This window comes from Taeniopygia guttata, chromosome 2, assembly GCF_048771995.1.
Source record: "Taeniopygia guttata chromosome 2, bTaeGut7.mat, whole genome shotgun sequence".
Taxonomy (NCBI): Eukaryota; Metazoa; Chordata; class Aves; order Passeriformes; family Estrildidae; genus Taeniopygia; species Taeniopygia guttata.
The window spans coordinates 121,718,466-121,738,026 of NC_133026.1; the positions used below are offsets into that span (position 1 = coordinate 121,718,466).

General features: G+C 41.5%; 1 protein-coding gene and 1 long non-coding RNA gene across 4 annotated transcripts in view; one reads left to right on the forward strand and one right to left on the reverse strand.

Annotated features, from left to right (window-relative positions):
- LOC115493923 (uncharacterized) overlaps window positions 1-10,532 on the reverse strand; it is a 31,289-nt gene extending 20,757 nt beyond the window's left edge. Inside the window, exon 1 of the long non-coding RNA XR_004367130.3 lies at window positions 10,296-10,532. This is a non-coding gene — a long non-coding RNA (uncharacterized lncRNA). The remainder of the gene's footprint in view (window positions 1-10,295) is intronic.
- Window positions 8,082-19,561, forward strand: part of ZFHX4 (zinc finger homeobox 4) — a 149,090-nt gene continuing 137,610 nt past the window's right edge. For 2 of the 3 annotated variants that reach the window (XM_030266348.4, XM_072924775.1), the window contains exon 1: window positions 8,082-8,498. The gene's annotated coding sequence lies outside the window, so the exon portion shown is untranslated. Of the gene's footprint in view, window positions 8,499-10,748; window positions 11,082-19,561 lie in introns of those variants that run through there. The other variant, XM_030266349.4, reaches the window with a different exon arrangement.

Genomic DNA, 19,561 nt, shown 5'->3' on the forward strand with positions numbered 1-19,561 from the left:
GAGGCATTTTTCAGAGATCTGCCATATTTAACATTGACCACACTGAAGATGTTATTAGCGACTGAGGGGTGGGGAGGGCAACGGGGGATACGATAAGGGAAAATAGATAATGACACATAATCCAAACCAGAAGTTTGAAACCAAGTTAGTTCGCTGAAAAGAGCTGAACTTTTTTCCCACTCTCTCGGTCTCTCTCTCTTTTTCTCTTTTTTTTTTTTTTTTTTTTTTTTTTTTTAATAGGCTGAGACTGAAAGACAGGGAGATAAACTTGTTAAGGAAAGAAATATTCCTCTAAGCAACCGGGTAAACAAAATAGCTGAAGTGAGACAGTGAAGGAGATGGGGGTAGGGAAATGCAAAAGACATACTACTATTTAGAAACCCCAAAGGAAATTGTAAAGTAGGAAATGAAAAGAAGGAGGAGAAACATTTCTGTTGTAAGTTGGAGGGAATGAAGAATAGCGGGAGAAAAGGGGGTAATAGCTGCAGAAGGTCTGAAGTAAAGCACCACTGAAGATTAGCCAATGTCTAAAATATTTCAGCTGTGGAAAGAGCATGGTGTGCTCATCCCTTCAGCATGGGTGTGTGAAAGGGAAATGAGTAGGGATAATTACTATTATAGCACATGTCCAGAGGAACCAATCCAAAATAAGAGATAAATTTGGCTGGTGAAGACAGATAGGAAAAAGGCTGGAAGAAGCCTTAGGAATACTTATACCCGAGAGGAGAAGAAGAGAATTAAAGAGAAAGGCTTCAAAAGTACAAGGAAACTTAGAGAACCAGCTGGACCGGGACGAAACAGCTACGGCAGAGATGGGGGGAGAGAATGAAAGTGGGAGAGAAAGAGAATGGGACTGATTGAGGGGAGCGAATATACCTGGGAGAGGGAACAGTTGGAGTGGATGGGAAGAAGGAAAGCAGGAGCGGAAAACTAGGAGAGAGGGAAGGAGGGACAGAGGGAGGGATGTGGGGAGAGAGGGAAGGAGACGGAGGGAGGAGACAAGGACTGAAGTCTCCCAGCCTGGGGAAGGTGCAGCAGTGAGTGAGAGAGAGCTCACTCAGAGGGTTAGGTTAGATTTCCAGAGCTCTTAGAGCTCATCGACCAGACCGCTGGAGTCACTATTCAACCCGAGTCCCAAACACACGCCTCACTAACTACTTTACAGCCACTTTCATTGATTTTCTTTATCAAATAAACATAATACCCGTTACAGCAACACTTCCTCTTCGCGCAGCCAGAATGCCACAAGCTGATTGCTGCATTTCTCCGGCTTGCAGTTCCCCACCCTCCACCCCTAAATAAATTGTGTTCTTTCACTTAAGTGGTCAAATACATTATTGCTCGCACAATTTTTCTGTAATCTGGAAGGTACTCTGCCAGCTAGGCAAATTGCTTAAATTGTAAAGTGAAAAGTCCCCATTCCCATCGCCCTGGTGTGGAGACAAAATTCCCCCCCAGTAAATTCAGGGGTAGCTTATATATTTACATACCACTATTAAGAGGTAACTTAATTTAAGAGGTGATGTCAAAGAGAACAGTTCTGCCTTAAAAACTGCAGGGAAAAAAATAATGTAATTTAACCACATGCATCTAAACTGTCACTTAATATAAGCATTTCAGCCTCAAATTTCAATTTTATTTAAAAAATCCCCTAAAAGTAGCCCCCTTCAAAAGCTGTTTTTGAACCAGGCTCTTCCATATATGTCAAAGGGCTGTTGAATTATTCATTATTATAATTACTATCATCATTGTCATTATCCCTTTCCATGTGGAAATAATTTTATTATCGTAATTTGATATCTGAAGAATTTCCTGTTAGTCGTTTGATAATAATTTTTTTCTACTGAAAAGTTTTGTTTATAAATGAGAGAAAAATATTTTAAATGCTTTTATGTTTATTATAGATTTCCGTTTATCTAATCGATTAGAATGCCAATAAATCGATTAAAGGTTTAGTGTTTTACAAACAACCATTTTGTGCTTTTTGATTTTACGTTTGGAATGATTTTAATAAAGCTAATGCCTTCTCTGAGCGTTTGTTCACCCCAAACCTAACATTCCATCGTTTCTACTATTTACAATTGCAATTTAAAGTGTTTCTAATGAGAAAAATAAATACAAATAAAAGAAGGAAATAATCTGACAAAATTACTTTGTGCCTGTGGTCAACATATTTAGGCAAAGCCCTTAAAAATCTTGGTGAATTATATGCGATCATAGAGTGATTGCGGAATATTAAATTAAACTTAGATAAATCCGCATTGAAGGAGGCAGCACCCAATCCTGAATTTATTTCCCATTTTCTATAACAGCATCACTGCGCTCCTCTCTTTGCAATGACAATGTGCCAAATCTAGGCATTTTGAAAACATTTTCCATATGCTTTAACTGGAGACTGATAGACAAAGAAGAAAAGGAGATGGTCTTTTTTCTCTTGAGGTATATTTCCTTTAACTTTTCCTCCAACCTTTCCTGATCTTCATCATTTTTTAAACAAAAGTTTTAAAATCATTAGGATCTTTTTTTTTTCCCTTTTACTTTTTTTTTTTTTTCCATCTTGCGTAATGAATTCTTGAATTGTGGGGTTTCAGTTATGCTTTAATGCAGGACTATAGAACTGTCATTTCTATACCTTGGCGGACAATATTTTGGGGAGAAATCATTGATTCATTTACTTTTCGCTTGCTGCTTTTTGTAATTAAAGATGGTTTTAATTATACTTTTTTTTTTTTTTTGGTAAGTCAGATCAGATGTACTGCTTGCTTGCTAGAAGGTTTTTTTTTCTTTTAACGGTGCTTTTAATTTATGTGTAGTTTTTACGGATAACACAGAGGTGGTGGCTTTTATTTAGCTGTAAAATCCACACGTTTTCTTTGAAAACTTGGCTCCTTGGGCGAAAATAACTTTTTCTGGTTGCTTTATAATCGCTGTTTGTCGCAGAGGTAGTTTAGCATATTGTCTACACAACAAAGATTCCTGTTTTATTGGCAGTGCGGATTGCTGGATTTAGGTATAAATATTTCATAACTTTCCTCTTTCTGCAGTAAGATCGGTAGTTTTATCGGCTTTTCCTCCTTTTTGTCTGTCTTTCTACCAGAACCGTTTTATTTCTGAAGTCCCTTTTTGTCCTTTTCCAGGATAGAACGTAAAATTTTTCCCTTGGATATATCACTGCTGGAAATATGCTCTTGGGCTTTCTGGAGGGGATGGGGGGGAGCGGTGGTAAGCGGTCGTTTTCCTTTATTTGCATAAGAGCTGGTGAAGTGCCTGTGAAGTTGGTGAATTGCTATTGTTTGGGGCTAGTCCTGACTGTTTTTGTTTATAAACACTGGGGTGGTTGCCGGGAGGGGAGGGAGGTCAGAGCACTGTCAAAGCGCTGACCTCTGAAAGCCCAGAGGGCGCCTGGCTCCTTCACCCTCTCCTTTCTCTCTCTCCCTCTCCCTTTTTCTTTCCCTTCCCATCCAAGGCCAGGAGCTCAGGTTCAGGGCATTTAATCCCCGCGATCTGCCCAAGAAAGGAGCTGAAAAAGGGCTGTTAAGGCTCCGGAGGAAACGCCGGCAGCAGACTTAGACCTGGAAGGCTTTTATTTATAGTAATGTCCGGGTGCGCGTTTTTGTACGGCTCCAGCCAAAATAGCAAGAAGAAAAAGCCAATCGGGATCGGCACTATTTAGCTCAAAATCTCAGCGAGATGTCTATACTATTCGGCTGTGATTTCTCTCTAAGGTCACTGCTCGTTAGACGCACTTTCAGTAGGTGAATGCCAAATCTGGGGCAGTGAAGGCAGAATTGAAATGCAGTATGTTATTGTTGTTTTATTTCTTTTTCGAACAAAACTTTCCAGGAATCAGAGTGGGATTTTTGTTTTCTTTCCCTCCTCCCTCTTCTCCTCGTGCCCCCCTCCCCCCCAATCCCCCCTCCCGTTTTAAGTGTGTAGTGGAATGTTTTGCGGGGCATGGGGGGTGGCGGGGAAGAGCGCTGTAAATTAACAAAAGATTCGTATATATGATACCTGCAAAGAAAGAAATTATTAATAATAGCCAAATGCTTTGGGTTCAGAGTCAATTTCATCTCGGGAAAAAAAAAAAAAAAAAAAGGAAAGAAAAAAGTACAAGAGATTGCTATCAGGTTTAAGTATGTTTTGAAAAGAAGTTGCTGAGTTAAACAAAAATGTTAGTTAACACACTGCCTTTGTCAAATAGCCCCCGGGAGGAGAAGAGACAACAAAAAGGAGAGGAGGTGGGGGCTGGGGATCTGAAAGTGTCTGTAGCTCAGATAAAGGGTCTGTAACACTGAAATCTTGTAATACCTCGTTTCAAACTGAGCTCATCTATAGACTTAGGGAACGCAGTAAAAAGACATGGATCCCCTTTCCCTTGGGTTGGGGTCTGGGGAGAGGAGAAGGTGGGGGAAGGGAACGCTTATTAGGGAATTATGTCGGTTTATTAAAGAGGGAAACGGCTATGTCTGTAATTATGCAGATCCTTGTGCCCCTGTGTGTCCGCAGCACAGATTTAGGGAGTGAAATGAGCTTGACGGGGAGACGTGGTGTAACAGAGCCCGGTTTGGGCTACGATTTCTTTGTCTATTAAAGAATGGTCAGTGTCGGGCTTTGGCCCCCATCAGCTCCATCTCACCCAGGCCAATAAGTTTTCCTTAGGGCTAAGGCTGGAGATGGTAAAGGACAGAAAAGGCAGCGGTTTTTGAGTTTTTTTCTCCCCTTCCTTTTCTTTCAAATGTAACGTCACTATCAAGAGCTTTTTGTGGTTTCAACAGGAGGCTAGAAAAAACCCAAAATATGTAACGGTGCCTGCAGGAGAAGTTCGGGGGAGGTGGGCGGGGGGTCCATCGAGACCAGAGGAGAGGAGCTGAGAGGTTAGGCGAGACTCTTCGGGGGCAATCAGCTGAGCGAGAGAGGGAGGAGAGAGGGGAGTGGGAGCGGGAGCCGGGCCGGGCCGGGCCGGGCCGCGCCGCCAGGAGCCCGCCCGCCGCCGCCGGGAGCCCCGCACCGCACCGCGGCCGCGCCGGTCCCCGCGCCTGCCGCCCCCAGCCCGCGCTGCGCTCCGCTCTTATCACATCCCACAAACCTGCTGCTGCTGCCTCCCGGAATTAACCTTCTTCGATTTTTCCTATCTACGTGGCGATCCCCGGGTTCCTTCTAAACTGTTAACATCCCGTAGTGCCTTTTTTTCCCCCCGCCCCCCCCACCCCCCCTCGATAGGTACTATTTTTAGGGAGAGAGAAAGCGGGAGAGACAGAGAAACAGAGAGGTTTAAACTGTTCGGATGGACAGTAAACAGTGACAGAAGAAACCCTGAAAAATGTAGACTCTCCTGTCGCAATTCCTGCCTTATTCCCCCCTCCTTTGTTCCTTAGCTGTAACTCAAGAACACCATAAACCTATATCCCCCTCCAAGACGAGAGAAAGGGGGGAAAAATCTACAGCCAAAAAAGAATGACTTGACTGTTCTGACGTTTGGTGTTTTGACATTAATGACATTAATGATATTGATGTTTCACCAGGAAAAAAGCACTAGGAATAAAAGAGGTGGGGGGAAGTGCGGGGCGGGGGGGGGGGAACGACTTTAAAACTAAATTATCTTCGTTTCCTTATTCTTCCGTGACATTAAGTATACGTGTTTCTTCACTTGAATTTGAAATAGATGTATTGTTCTCAGGTGTTTCTTCATCACATTGTATTTAATTGTCTTCGGTCTTAGGAAATGTGTTGCCATCCTTCAGGCATGCACTTGAATGGACAATGCATCCTTCTATCTCAGAGTTCCGTTTCGTCTACCATTTAAACCTAAAAGCCCTCTTTCCATCATACTCCCTCAATCTGATAACTGTAAACAGGTTTCAGAGATTTCATTTTCAGTCTTTGTTTGCATTTTTTTCCCACCGTGTAAACAACAATGCAGAATATCGCTAGTTTTCCTTATTAAGTTCACTGACAGGGCACAGTACCTGTGGAAATCTGCATATATAGGCTTACTCCTTTTTTCATTGATGAGCTGGTGCAATGCATAGGTAAGGCTTGGAAAAGCAACAAAGTTGCTCTCACTAACCCTCCAATGCCCCTGGCTTTTCCCTTAAGTTCGAATCTTGAAGATTTTCCTGAAGTTTAAAGTAAGGTTTCTCTGGATTGTGGTAGGGGTCCTCCCCTGCTTTATTTGCAGATTCCTATTTTCTGAATAACTGTACTTTCAGGGTAGTGGTTTGTTTTGGTGGATTTTTTTTTCTTTTTCTTTTTCTTTTTTTTTTTTTTAATACTTTTTGTTTTCCCTTTCCAAAAACCTTTTTTTCTTTTTTCTTCCTTCAAAACTATCAGGACCTTCACTCTGACCTTAAACATCTGCTTTTAGACACTCAGTTCCCTGACAGTGGCCTGTGTTTCCTTAAGGGCAGCCTTAATTCATCATCAGGTGGGGATTTTCCTATTAGAGTTAGTTCCAGCACTTGCAAAATGTTCTCCTGGAGCAGGAGGCTTAGGGCCCAGAGAGGTGTATATTTCTGCCATCCTGGTTTTTGCTGGTTTGTTGTTGTTGTGCATGTGTGCTTTTAATGGAAGGTTGTGATAAAACCTTCCTGCTGGTTTTTAGTGTTTAAGGCCTAAGACAAGGTTTTGATGTGTATCGCAGGAATCACGAACTTCAAAGGCTTGTCAGCTCTAAGGTTACGGTTCACCTGCGCGGGGTCCTTGGTACTGTAAATATCTCCTGCATGTTACTGTGACTTAGTGACCATTTCTGGTATACCCATTTCTGGAATAGCATTATCAAAAATCTGCACGTGTTCCTGCGGTGTATTCGGATGCTCTTTGAATAGTCATGTTTTTATCTTCAGTAGGGGGTATTTTAAAGTATGTCTATTCCTAGTTTTAGTTAATTATCTTTTAATGAAAGTGTCAGTCATATTCACATCTGCAGTATTAGGTTAAGATAATTAGATTTTCAAATGAGAAGCAATCTTCTTAAATCCCACACAGGAAAATATTTGTAGAAGATTCCGATTTATAATGACATCTGTACATTTTACCCTACTTTTCATCATAATAGTGAGCCCCCCTCCCCTCAAGAATGAAATATGTCTGGTAAAATACAGCAGATAAAATATTAATAAAATATCAATACTTGCAGGGAAACTGGAAGATGATGCATGTATATGCATAAAGCCTGGATTGTGTGCAAAGAGACCCTTTCCTTGGGCTGATATTTACTTCATTTTGATAAGACTGTTTACAGTTGTTATTGTATATTCTGTAAGGCTTTGCTTTTTACTTTGTTGGTATCTCCAAGCAATTACATGGTGGTCAACAAATAAAGTGTCCTATATTTTGTGTGACTGTGTGTGTGTGTTGACTGTATGTGCACATGTGTAAATACGATATAGGATGTGAATGTGCACATGTGTGCATTTGTGTGCACATGTGTAAATAAATCCGTCTTTTTCTCCGTATGGGTAGTTGTTCCCTATCCTAGATATATTACCTTTCCTTTTGCAGATGTGTCATACATTCATTAGCCCATTGAAAAAATGGGATGCAATTTTTTTTTCATTAAATCCCCATTAAAAGAGAGAAAATTTAAGAGATTAACAGACAGACAGACAGAAATATCTCCCTGATGCAATAATTAATTTGGACACGTTTCTTTTTAAGTTTCTGAACAGTTAAAAGAGCAAGTCTGCCACTCTCCTTTATTTTTTTTCCTTTTCTTTTATTTTCTTTTTTTTTTTTTTTCCTAATTTTCCCTAGCCATCTACTTTGTGTGCCTGTGCGTGTGTGTCTGTGTTACTAATGAAGTTTGCAGACTTGTGTTTGTATCCATGAGCTCCCTTCTGCTGCCCCTTCTTCTCTGGGCTGGCTCTGTGGCTCCCGCAGCCCCGGCGAGCCCCCGGCAGCCGCGGCAGCTCCGGCTTCCCCGGCTCCGGGGCTGCGCGTCATTTGCAGCCCGGAGAATGTTGATCACCTCACTAATTACACCTCTCCCTCTCCTCTTCCCTCTCCTCTCCCTCGCTCTCCCTCTCCCTCGCTCTCTTTACTCTCTCTCCTCTCTCTCTCTCTCTCCCCTCTCTCTCCCTCTCTCTCTCTCTCTCATTCCCAGAGTGCATATCGGGAATAGACACACAAAGACATGCGCACTCAACTTAATCAGCCATTTTTTTAAACAGGGCTAAAACGATAATAATTAGCAGAATAAAGACATATCGGATTTTCATTTCCTTTCCTCCTTTTCCCAACCCCTTCACAACCAAACAGCGAGACCGCGGTCGGCACATGCTTTAACAACTCCCGGACCCCAAAGGACCGCTCCATGCCCCCCACTTCTTGCTCAATCATTTTTATTTTCACCCAATAAAGTTGGAGGATTATTTTTTTTTATTATTTTTTTAATGAACCTTCTCTCGTTTACTTGGATGTGATCAGCTGTTAAGTAAATAAAGCAAAACAAAAAAGAGAGGCGAAGATCCAGTAGGAACTGCGAGGGGAAATGGAAAGTAAGTTTTTTCTTTAACTTTTATTGAGTAGTTTGTGTTAAATTTAGGTCGAGTATCGATTATCTTTCCAGGCTGATCTTGCACAATCTTTGATATTTCGCTCTCGCTCTCTCTCTCTCTCCCCCTCTCTCTGTGCCTCTTTCTCTCTCTCTCACATACACACACACACACTCACATCCCCAGATCCCATGTACCTCTCCCCTCTCTCTCTCCCCCCTTTTTCTGCCTGTTTCCCCACTTTTAGGTACAGTATTTGCTCTCATTTCGGAAGGAGGGGCTGCTTTTTCTCTCTCCCTTCTTTCTTTCTCTTACTGCCTTTCTCTTTTATTCCGGGGGTTACGTTTTGTTTGTGTAATTTTTTTTTTTTGTTTTGGTTTGGGGCTGTGGATTTCTTTTTTTTTTTTTTTTTTTTTTTTTTTTTTTTTCTCTTTCGGGCTGTAACTTTCAGATTAAGTGGAGGACCCTGCTCGCTTTTGAGAAGAGCTTCGGGGGATGCCCCCCACTTTTCATTTCGCTCTTTTTTTTTCTAGGGAGCTCGGGGAGGGGGGAATACTGTCAGATTAGGAGAGACGTTACGGCTGTCAGAAGTCATCCCTAGCCAGCCCCTTTAGAGCTCGCACTCTTCTTTCGCAGCTCGGTCCCCCCAAAACTTTGAGGTGCCTTTTGAAGGCACATTCTGCTCTCCCACCCTCCTTTCCTCTCCTCCTCATCTCTACCCCCCTCGGCCTCTGAAACTTTCGCTTTCGGGCGAGGGGGGTGATGCCAGCAGGGCAATGGGGACCCTGACTGCGTGCGTGTGTACAGGAGAAGGTTGTGGGGTGCTTTTTCCCCCTCTCCCCCCCCTCCTTCTGCCCCCCTTTCTTTGGCAGGTAGGTTTCTCAGGAGCAGAGGCAGGGTGGCCGTGCGGGTGTGTGTGTGTGTTGTGTGTATGTGTGTGTGTGTGTGCAGGGCGACCGCGCCGCTGGCTGCCGGCTCCGGCAGCAGGAGGAAGAGGAGCCCGTTAGGAGCGCGCTCCGCGGCTCTGTCAGTTTCGCCGCGCGGCGCGGGGAGGCGGCCCGGCCCGGCCCGGCCCGGCCCGGCTCGGCTCGGCTGGGCTGGGCTCGGCTCGGCTCGGCGCGGAGCGGCACCGCTGGCGGGGGTGCGGGGATGCGCGGCTGCCGCTGCCTGCGGGCGGCTGCCGGCCGGACGCCGGCGGAGCCCGCGGCATCCCCGCTGTGCCGTGCCGTGCCGTGCCATACCGTGCCGTGCCGTGCCGCGCCGAGCCGCTCCGTAGGAAAGGCTCTCGCGGGCAGGGTCGGAGATTGCTTTCAGCGAAGCCTTTCTGAGATTTTTTGAAAGGGAGTGGTGGTTGTTTTGCGGGACAGGCACCCATTTTTTTTTTTTTTTTGAACCGAGGGCTAAGGTGTGTTTAAAAAAGACAGCCAACAGACCAAAAAAAAAAAAAAAAAAGAAAGAAAAAAAGAAAAAAAAAAGAAAAAAAAGAAAAAAAAAAAAAGCTCATAAACAGCGAGCCGCAGTTTGGTTCCTGCTCTAACTGCTCGTGCCATAATCAAGTGCATCCCTTCCCATCACGGCGGCTAATGGCAGACGCGTCCCTGCTTCCCCGTCTTTCCTGACATGAAATTTCCTACAAAATTGCTAATAAACTTTGCCCCCATCCGATGCCAACTTACGGCGGTGCCCCTCCACTCCTCCCCTGCTGCATCTTCTTCCCCCCCGCTACCCCCCCCCCCCCAACCCCACAGCCTCCCCAGCAGCGGCAGCAGAAAACACACGGGTTGGTATTTCTTTTGTTACCTGCGAGCTGGGCGGCCGGGGGTCTCTCATCGGCTGCTTAGGGCACTGGGTCCAACCGAGAGAGGAGCCACATCAGTCGGGTTCAGCCTGTTTCACCTCAGCGCCGTCCCGAGGAGGCTTTAGCCACCATTCAGTAACACACCCTCCTCCTCCTCCTCTTCCTCCTTAGGTACCAAGGCAGAGATCGCAAACATAACACCCCCCTCCCCACCAAAAAAAAAAAAAAAAAAAAAAAAAAAAAAAAAAAAGCCCAACCAAAAGACAACTTGCCAGGCTGAAGATGGTGGAGATTTACATTAAGCCAGACACAGGCAGGTTCACTCAGGAAGTCTGACCATCCCGTTTTCTGACAGTTGCATTTCCTCGGCTCCATTCCGTCCTCCTCCTTTTTTTTTTTTTTTAATTTTCTTTTTATTAGCCTTGCTTCGGTTTTATCAAGGATTATGTAGTTGGCAGGAGGAGAGCGAGAGAGTGGGCTCGGGTGCTTTTGGGGTGGCTGCTGTGAGGGCGTTTTTTTTTGATGGTGTATTTTTTTTTTTTTCAATCGTGTTTCCCCTGGATTTGCAGTGGCTCGATCCTTAGGAGCGGTGATGGAGTGTTTAAAAAGATCATATGTAGCATTATATTTTTAGTTTGGTGGTGGATGGATGGAAGAGGTAGTGAGAAGCCTTTGCAGCCCTGCCTGTTGTTGGTTAGATTGAGGCAGAGACTTGGCTGCGATTGGGACGCGACTGTGACATGGGCATCGATCGCTTCCATTGAGAGCAATGCAAAAACACAGCCTGGGTATGTAACACTCTCAGTGCCATCAACACTTGTTTTACTTTATATTTACTGGCAAAACTGACAGAACGATCCGGAGTGCTTTTCTTTGAAATAAGGAATACAAACGTTTGGATGGGAAGGTGCACAAAGAAGATCGTGGAAATAAACGGGGGGTTGAAGGTTGGGGGGTGTGGGGGGGAAGAGCCTTAATCATCATTGCTCCACTTCCTATTCAACTGCCTGTATTTAAGGAGTTTCTGTCTTTTCTCTACTGGGGGATCCTACTAAACTAGTTGAAATGAAAAAAATCAGACTATCAACCTTGAGGGAATATCTGCTAGTTTTCAGGGTTTGCGGTTTCAGCCGGTAGGAAGGCACACAAAATAAAAGATGGCTAGCCAGCTGTTTTAACCTCTTGCACCTGGCTCCAGAGCTGAGGCTCACCAGGATTATTCAGTTATTCGTGTTATCTGTGCTTGAATATTTATAGTGTACGATCTAGAGATCCACACAGTGCATTGTAGCATCGCTTTATCCTTTAGTCGTGGGCTCTTTGGACTTTGCCAACATAAACATGTATTCAATAGTTTTCATTTTTATGATAATGAACATAGAGGGTCAATGAAATATAGAAGGAAAAGTCGTAAATCTGCAAAAGTGAAACCTACCCAAGGAACAAAGAAAGGTCAGGTAAACCATCTGTGTAAGTCACAGTAATAGTACCTGCTGTTTGGTTTATGCAGTGATACTGCTTTATTATTCTCTAAAATGGAACTTATCCGCTAGATCAAGTTAAAACTAAAGGAAGGCTGTGGAGATGGCAAACAATATTGTGTGCGTCTTTCAGAATAGGGCGACAGATGTGTTCCTTGGTTTTTGAATAGTTTAGCTTTATTTGTGAAGATAGTGCACCATCAAAGAACATATAAAGGAGGCTGAGAAAAATCACTGTTTAATATTGCAGAATTTACTGCTTCCATTCTGACCATGAGCCTAAATTTACACAATGAAATTTGATTATCTCTAATAACAATATTAGATCCTGCACTGGATGGATGAGAATTGAGGTGGTTTTGTTGATTGCAAGGGTTTAATGTTGCATTTCAGAATCTGATGTGGTTTAGCCTCCCTTCCATTAACTGGAAAACCCCTGAGGTTTTACAATTATTTCTTAAAGATAATACATTTAAGATTGCATTGGTAGGCTGAAGAAAAGTCATAAAGGCAAGAAGGGAAGCCCTTAATAACTCTTGAGATTCAGACATGTTCAGCAGTTAGATTGGCTCTGACTTCACCAAGGGTCGACAATGTGTCATTTCCATGAAGCCAAATTGCCCTCTGCCTATATGATATTAATGTGCAAATCAATATTTCAGGGATTAAATTTCCCTTCTTCATTTTTTATGGTTTCTACCTCAATAAGTCTCAAGTCTATTAGAAGAGGCTGGATGATTTAAAATCTTTCACTGCAGAATGGCTTGTCGTAGCCTTGTTTCACAGACCATTTTTTGGATTTTCGTTATAAAAGACTAAAGGCATTCCAAAGAAGTTGATAGTCAATATAGGGACATGCTCACTGTTGTAAAGCCCTTGTTCGATTAAGAGCTAAAAAGGTATTGAAAATATAATATATATGCTTATATAATATATATACATTCTACTGCTTTAAAAATATTGTGTTAATCACCTATTGATTTATTTCAAAATCAATTGAAGCTCCTTTCTTATTAGTGATTTGTTCAGCATTCTTCAGCCTTGTTGTTAATTTTCTTAAGCAGCATGCATTAATTAATCTGCTGGTAGAATGTGTTTTGGTGTATTTTTGCAGCATATTTAAACCCAGGCATTTTTACCTCTTTAAGCTAAGTGGTGTGAACAGTTTAGTATTGTGGGAGAACCAGGTGACTTCTAATTCAGCATTGTTTTTATGAAGCAAAGGGGCGTTTTGCAAATATTTCTGATTTATGCTCATCTGCATGTCAGTAATGTTTGTTGAGAGTTTCCATTGAATATTCAGGATTAGTTAAAAATGAAAATGGAGCTATCTGATCTGGAAGGAAACAATACGTGACAGAAAATTTAAGTCAAAATATGACGTTGTGACTTTATCACATAATCTTGGGAAGGCCCTACTGTCTATCATTTAGTGTTGTTTTATAGTCTTAGACCATCTGGACTAGGTTCCGCACAGCTGCATGAATTTCATATGTGATAGAACATTTTTTCCATTCAGTGTGAAATGTTCCTTCCTAAAAACGTACACCAGACTCGCTTAATTTAGTCTGCTAAAAGAAATGCACATGAAAAAGGACAAAAGGCTCTTTAATCTCTGCAAGCTGTTTGTTTTTCTTCAAGATTCCTGTCTGTTTGGGTTTGAAAAGCCATGTTTATTGAGCAGATGATTCTGAGGTGTGACATTAAGATAATATATGATTTTTGTGCTAGTTTCTGCTCTCCTAGTTAATTTGCAGATCTACTTTTTATGCCTGTCAAAACACAGTTAATCTATTCTTATTTACAATTAATCTCAATAAAATTAATCTTAACTATGCCTTAGTCAGTAGCTTAAAATATCTAATTATATTCAATTAACTGCTGTCATAGTAATTAACACTGCTTAATTGCCTCTGCATATATTTATGTAAAGCTCATTAGTTACTGCTTGCTCTTTTTTCCTTTTCTGGTTCCCATTTTTGTGGATCTGAGAGCACTGACATAAAACCCAGTCTAGTTTTTGACAATTCGAGTCTTGAAGACCTGTGACAATGGCAATACATGTGTTTGTGACCTGTTAGGTGGGTAAATATTTGTGTTTTCATATGCAAAAAGGTCACCGGAGCTGGGTCTCTAAAGTACTTCCAATCCAGCTCCCTACACCTCTTGGCCTTTCTCCTACCCTACCAGATACAAAAATGTTTTCTAGCCTGTTGATAGAAATATGAGAAGCCAGGTTAAGCTTTGTGTTTATAAATGAAGAGCTTTTCTGCATCTGCCTTGGGGCTGTACCCAGAAGGCAGAGCTTTGCTACTCCAGATTCATTCAAAGGGTTAAAGACTTGGCCAAGGTTCAAACTGAGAAGCGCCCAGGGAAAGTGCATGTGAATATGTACAAGTTTCATGTAATTAGTGCTTAATTATATTAACATATGCAAATTGTCAACTTAGGAGCTTGTTGAGCTGGCAAAGATCAGCCAGGCACAATTGCTGTATTGTTCTGAAACAATAATGGATTTCAAGTTGGATTGTGAAAACACATAACTAGCTATCTAATTTAACTCATACCATGGTGAAATTTCATTAGTCTCCATGGAGACTGGTTTAATTGTGCTGACTAATGTTCTGGGCTGCAGAGTGTCCTAAAAAGAAAGCGTTGTTTGCCTAATCCACCTTACAATGACACTTGTTTGTACATGTTTCCCTTGTGTGAGAATTTGCATATGCAAATAAATAGTTTCTCTGCCCCATTTGTCATGGCTGTTCATTACCCATGAAGAGGACATTGTTACTAGGCTGTTACTGAGTCTCCCAAGACAGGATAGTGTCAACCAGTCCAGCCACATTCTTTCATAATTTGTTTCTGATTAATAGACCAGAGTGAGGCTCATTCTATTCAGGCCTCTGCAAAGGGAAGGTCAGTTCTGTCACTGAAAAGAGTTTCCGCAGCAACTGAAGTTTTTTTCTCTCCTTCCCCCTCCCCCCTCGTGCTTTGGCTAAAATAATCATATTTAAAATAATGTATTCTTGCTCCAAGGAATACCACCACTAATAATCTCTAGTTTCCTAAAGCAAAAGATAGGAAAATAAAGGAGATTCTGGTATTGGAATATTAATCCTGTTTTTGACAGAAAGGTAAACTGATATAATTGCTTTTCAGTCGAAGGAATGGGGGTTTATACAAGTGTGAAAGCATCGGAAAAGGATTAGCATTTTTTTGCATAATGAAAAGCTCTGTTGAATAGGGCACTGAATGGTTGACTGAATGACTGAGATGAAAGGAAGATGAAAATGCAGGCTCCTCTTTCTTTATGCCTATGTTCAGCTCTCCCCAAAGTTATGTTTGTCCAAGACTTGAGAAAACAAGCAGAAGCACGGATTTTAGCAAATTGCTAAGATGCCTGAATTTACATCATCATGAGAAGTAACACGTATGAGAGTAGTGCGGCGAAAGGATAAGAAACACAGGTTTGTATGGAGGGGAGCTCCAGGAACATGACAGGCAAACCAAATATTGACTATTGGGTATCAAGGATTCCCAGCACTTTGCTTGGGGGAAAGAAAGAGGGAGGACAGGGGCCGGCAGGGAGGGAAGGAGCTGCTTTAAAAGTTGCCAATGGAAATTATGCATCAACACATAATAATCTAATAAAAGTTCAGTATTCAAGGAAGCAGGGTTTAGTCAATATCTGTTTTAATTATTAAACTGTTTCTCCTTTGGAAAAAGTTATGAATTCTGACTCAGTGCTAAGTGTTTAAGTGGTATAGGAGCCTTGCTGGGGAAAAAATTACTCTCTTTGCTCGCCTTTGAAAACAGAGGAAGCTTACCGAAATAGCAATTGATACATGCACGTAAGGAGTGGGGTGTTCAGCGTGCCTGTGTCAGCGTACTCAGGTTGGTTAAAACCCTTGGATTCCTGGGAATTCAGGTGGCGAGAAGGGCCCTGGCCTCCTCCGCCTCCAGCCAGCACAGGATCAGGCCCCCAGCCAGGGCTGCAACTGGTTAGCTGTTGACAATGTGATCAGTGCTTCTAATTATGTTCTCTCAACAGTAATTAGGGCAGTTAAAATACCATAAGTGTTGAGCCACTTTTGAAAGTGGGAAGTGGTTCTTTTGTATGTATGTAAATCAAATGCAGTGTGAATAATTATTTGTATGTGTGCATATTAAATAGGCTCTCTTTTTTTATCAGGTCAACATAATTACCGATTTAGAGCTACTGTGGAAAACTCTTGGTAGTCAGACTAAATATTAACTAATTTCAGGGACTTTTTTCCAGTTTGCAGAACATTTATTTGTAAATGCTTGTAACTTCAGTCTTGGGCTTGATCTGATAGTATTAAAACATTGGAGATGCCTCTAAGAAATTAGGATTGCTTATGGATAAATGAACCAAAACTGTAAATGCAGACAGTGTTTGGGAATAATAGTCACAAAAATTCCCCTTTTTTTAAAGGTAAAGACCTTCTGGAGATTTTAGAATGTTTTGCTGCTTACTTTATGAAATTCCTTAAAACTTCTTTGAAAGGAATATGCTTAGGGTATGCCTTTCATTCTGGGAAGAGCCTATTAGTGTATTCCAATAAGAAAAATGTGTTAATTAAAAAATAAATTAATTTATATTTTAAAATATTGTTAACCAAGCACCATGTGTTGTCTCTGGCAAAGTTCCAGCCACTGTAGAACTGGATAGCACATGGGTTAATAATAACTTATGTGATGTCTGCATTCTTTCTGAATGGGCAGAAACCCAGCACACCGAGATTCTGAGATTCAAGATTTTAAAGAATAAGATGTAACACAAAATATGTTTATGTGAACAGATGCACAGGTAGGAGAAACTCAGACATGTATGAGCTGCATTTACCGAATAGGTATAACAAACCTAGTAGGTTTTGCTTGGTAGTTGTTGAGATTTGTTGTTGTTTTTGAAAGGGGTAATAAACACAGGTATTGATAGCAGGATTTTGCAGATCTGTAGAGATAAACTTGTTTTGCATAAATAAAAGCAAGAAGTTCAGTCTATAAAATATGCCACTCTATTCCTTTTCAATAGTCACTCTATAGCAGTTTATACCAGTATTTTCATTATTATTGCAACTTTTGCTATGTTCTAAACTTACCAGAAAAGTTTGCGCCAGCCTGAAATATGGCAGACTTGTTGAAGAATTGTGTTTTCAGCTTAAAAAAATATTCTGAGGAGTGGTTTAACTAAGTTATAAGGTCAAAATAAAAGTTTCCTGTATCAAGACACTCTGTTTTATGTTCAGAATCGGCTTTCAATTAAAAAAAAAAAAGAAAACACATATATATATATATATTTAGATTGTAATTTGTCTAAATTATATTTAATGTGCTTTTTTTTTATTTTTGAGAAAAAATTTAAAGACACACAAAAACTGGGATCTCTTTACAGGCAAATCTAGCAGACGTTTAGTACTCACAGTGATCTGATCGGTTATTCCAGCTTCTAAGAAGGTGTTATGGCCCTTCAGGTCAATAGTTCAAAAACTAAAGACTGTACATACATGAAAGACCATGGTGACTCTGAAAACAAACATTTACCATATAGGCTGCAGCAGTGTCTGCAAAACAAGCGATGTGCACGCTGGATATACATTTAAAACTGCATTTAAATAGACAAATATTATATTTCTGCAACAAAGAAGTACATACAAAAGGCCTGCCTTGATGTGTGCCTACGACACATATAACCAAAAGAACTATATTCTTTCCATTCACCCTAAACTAAATCAACAATTACTGCCCTGAAATTAGAGGAATAATATGAGTGTAAAACTGGCAAGAAAGACAGTTTTAATATTAGTGGAAAAAGAATCAGGCCTGTAGTTACCACTTGACAATAATCCCATAAAATCAAATTTGAAAGGTTTTGTTTCCTCTTTTTGTGCTACCATTTGCATTTTTAAGAAAGACACCAGAAGGTCTGTAAGTAAGAGGTTTTCCAGAGAGGCTGAGGGGGGGTCAGTTCTCTTTCTTTTACCAGGTAACAGCAGAGCTGAGGGTCTGTGAGAGGCTGCTGCTGAAGTCTTGCTCCTCCCTGTTTTGACACTGAAGCTGCCTTATAAATTCACCTAATCTGAGATGACAAGGCACCTGTCACTGGTAGTGCTCCAGTGTTTGGAGCCCTGATTGAAACCTGGAATAATCCCAGTTGTTTCCACATTTGTCCCAGAAGATGGTAGTGTAACAGATAAGAATAATCTCTTTTTCATGGCAAAAACATTACTTCTGTCTGTCTGTTCGGGATGGCCCTTTGATTTTTGATACTCAGAGGACCAGAGCTTTCATAGCAAGAGAGGGGAAAAAAAAATCCTTGGATTTGCCAGGTATTGCCTGATGTTTTCAAATGCAGATGGTTTGCCTGTTTGAGAAACTATGGCTGTCCGCCTTTAATTAAGATTCTCCTTGTTTACCACCTAGCATTTCCCATGCCTTCCCCACTCCAGAAAATAAGGTGCTGAGTGAAAAGTAGCTCCTTAAACAGGGAATTTATTCCTGTGGGTTTTGCTCAGGTCCTTTTCTGCTTTGTTATTTTTTAAAAATTGAAATATGGTTATTGATTTTGTTTACAGCACCAAGGGTTTAAATTTTAAAAAAATGTAACATTTCTAAAATAAATTATTTCGTTATATGTCATACGTCATCCCTCAATCTCTCAGTTCCTTTGAGTTTTCACAAACTGTTCACAAAAAAAAAATAAAAATTTGCTATTGCAGTGCAGTTATATCTGGGATGGGAAGTGCCACCCCATGCACACAAAACCACAAGCCACTCTGCTAAAACAAAGCAATGTGCTTTGGGACTTTTTCCAGCAGAAGCAACTGGTTTCCGTAGGGAAAAAAAATACGATTTCTCACTGAGTTATCTGCAGTGCACTGGGACAGATGTTTCAGTTCCAGTGAAAAGCATCACTGGAGTTTTATGTCCTAACTGGTCTGGCCCGCAGTTTTCTTTCTCACTTGATGGGTGCTTTCCACAGCATTTTTGCAGTTTCCAGTTTTGACTGAGGGCCTGTTCCGAGGTCCAGCGCCGCCTCATCGATTTCCCAGGTTTGGATCAGGCCCTGGCAAAGAAGAGCGTCATCTACTGAGGCACCCGCCGCAATTCCAGCAGCGGCAGGTCAGCGCTGCCAGGCGGCCGCCCCCCGGCCCCGGGGGGAACGCTCACTGAAATCACAGCTTTTTCCTGAGTGGGTGGAAAGGCAACAGGAGACAGCAGCGTAAAAAAATGTTAGTATTTAAATATAGCACAAACTGGGATCCTGACAATAACTCAGCTACTACAGAGTCAATTCAGCCATCTGGAGATGGTGACATGTCAAAAAAAGCGGGGGTGGGGGGGGAGGGATGGGGGGAAGAAGAGGCGTTGTGAGGGAGAGAGAGTACTTAAAAATGAAGAATTTCATTCCATGTTGAAATCTATTCTCCATGCAGGATACAGCCTTAATGTTGAACAGCATAGCTCTCCGAGTGGTTTTGTGCATCAAAGACGTACTGGAACACCTAGAGTCATAGCACAGATGGATTCTAATATGCCCGGACCAGACTTGTTTGGCCCAGCACAGAGTTTGCTGTTGAAATTAGTTTGATTTTCAATGTTATTATTATTTAAAAATAGATTTTGAGGCTGTTTGAATGTTTAAAACACGTTCAGTGGTAATGATTTATAAACATTCCTGATTTCAGCTGTAGCTGTACAGAAGGGTTGAATCTGCTCTCAGCATATTTTTTACATGATTTTAATAATTGGAGGCAAATATACTG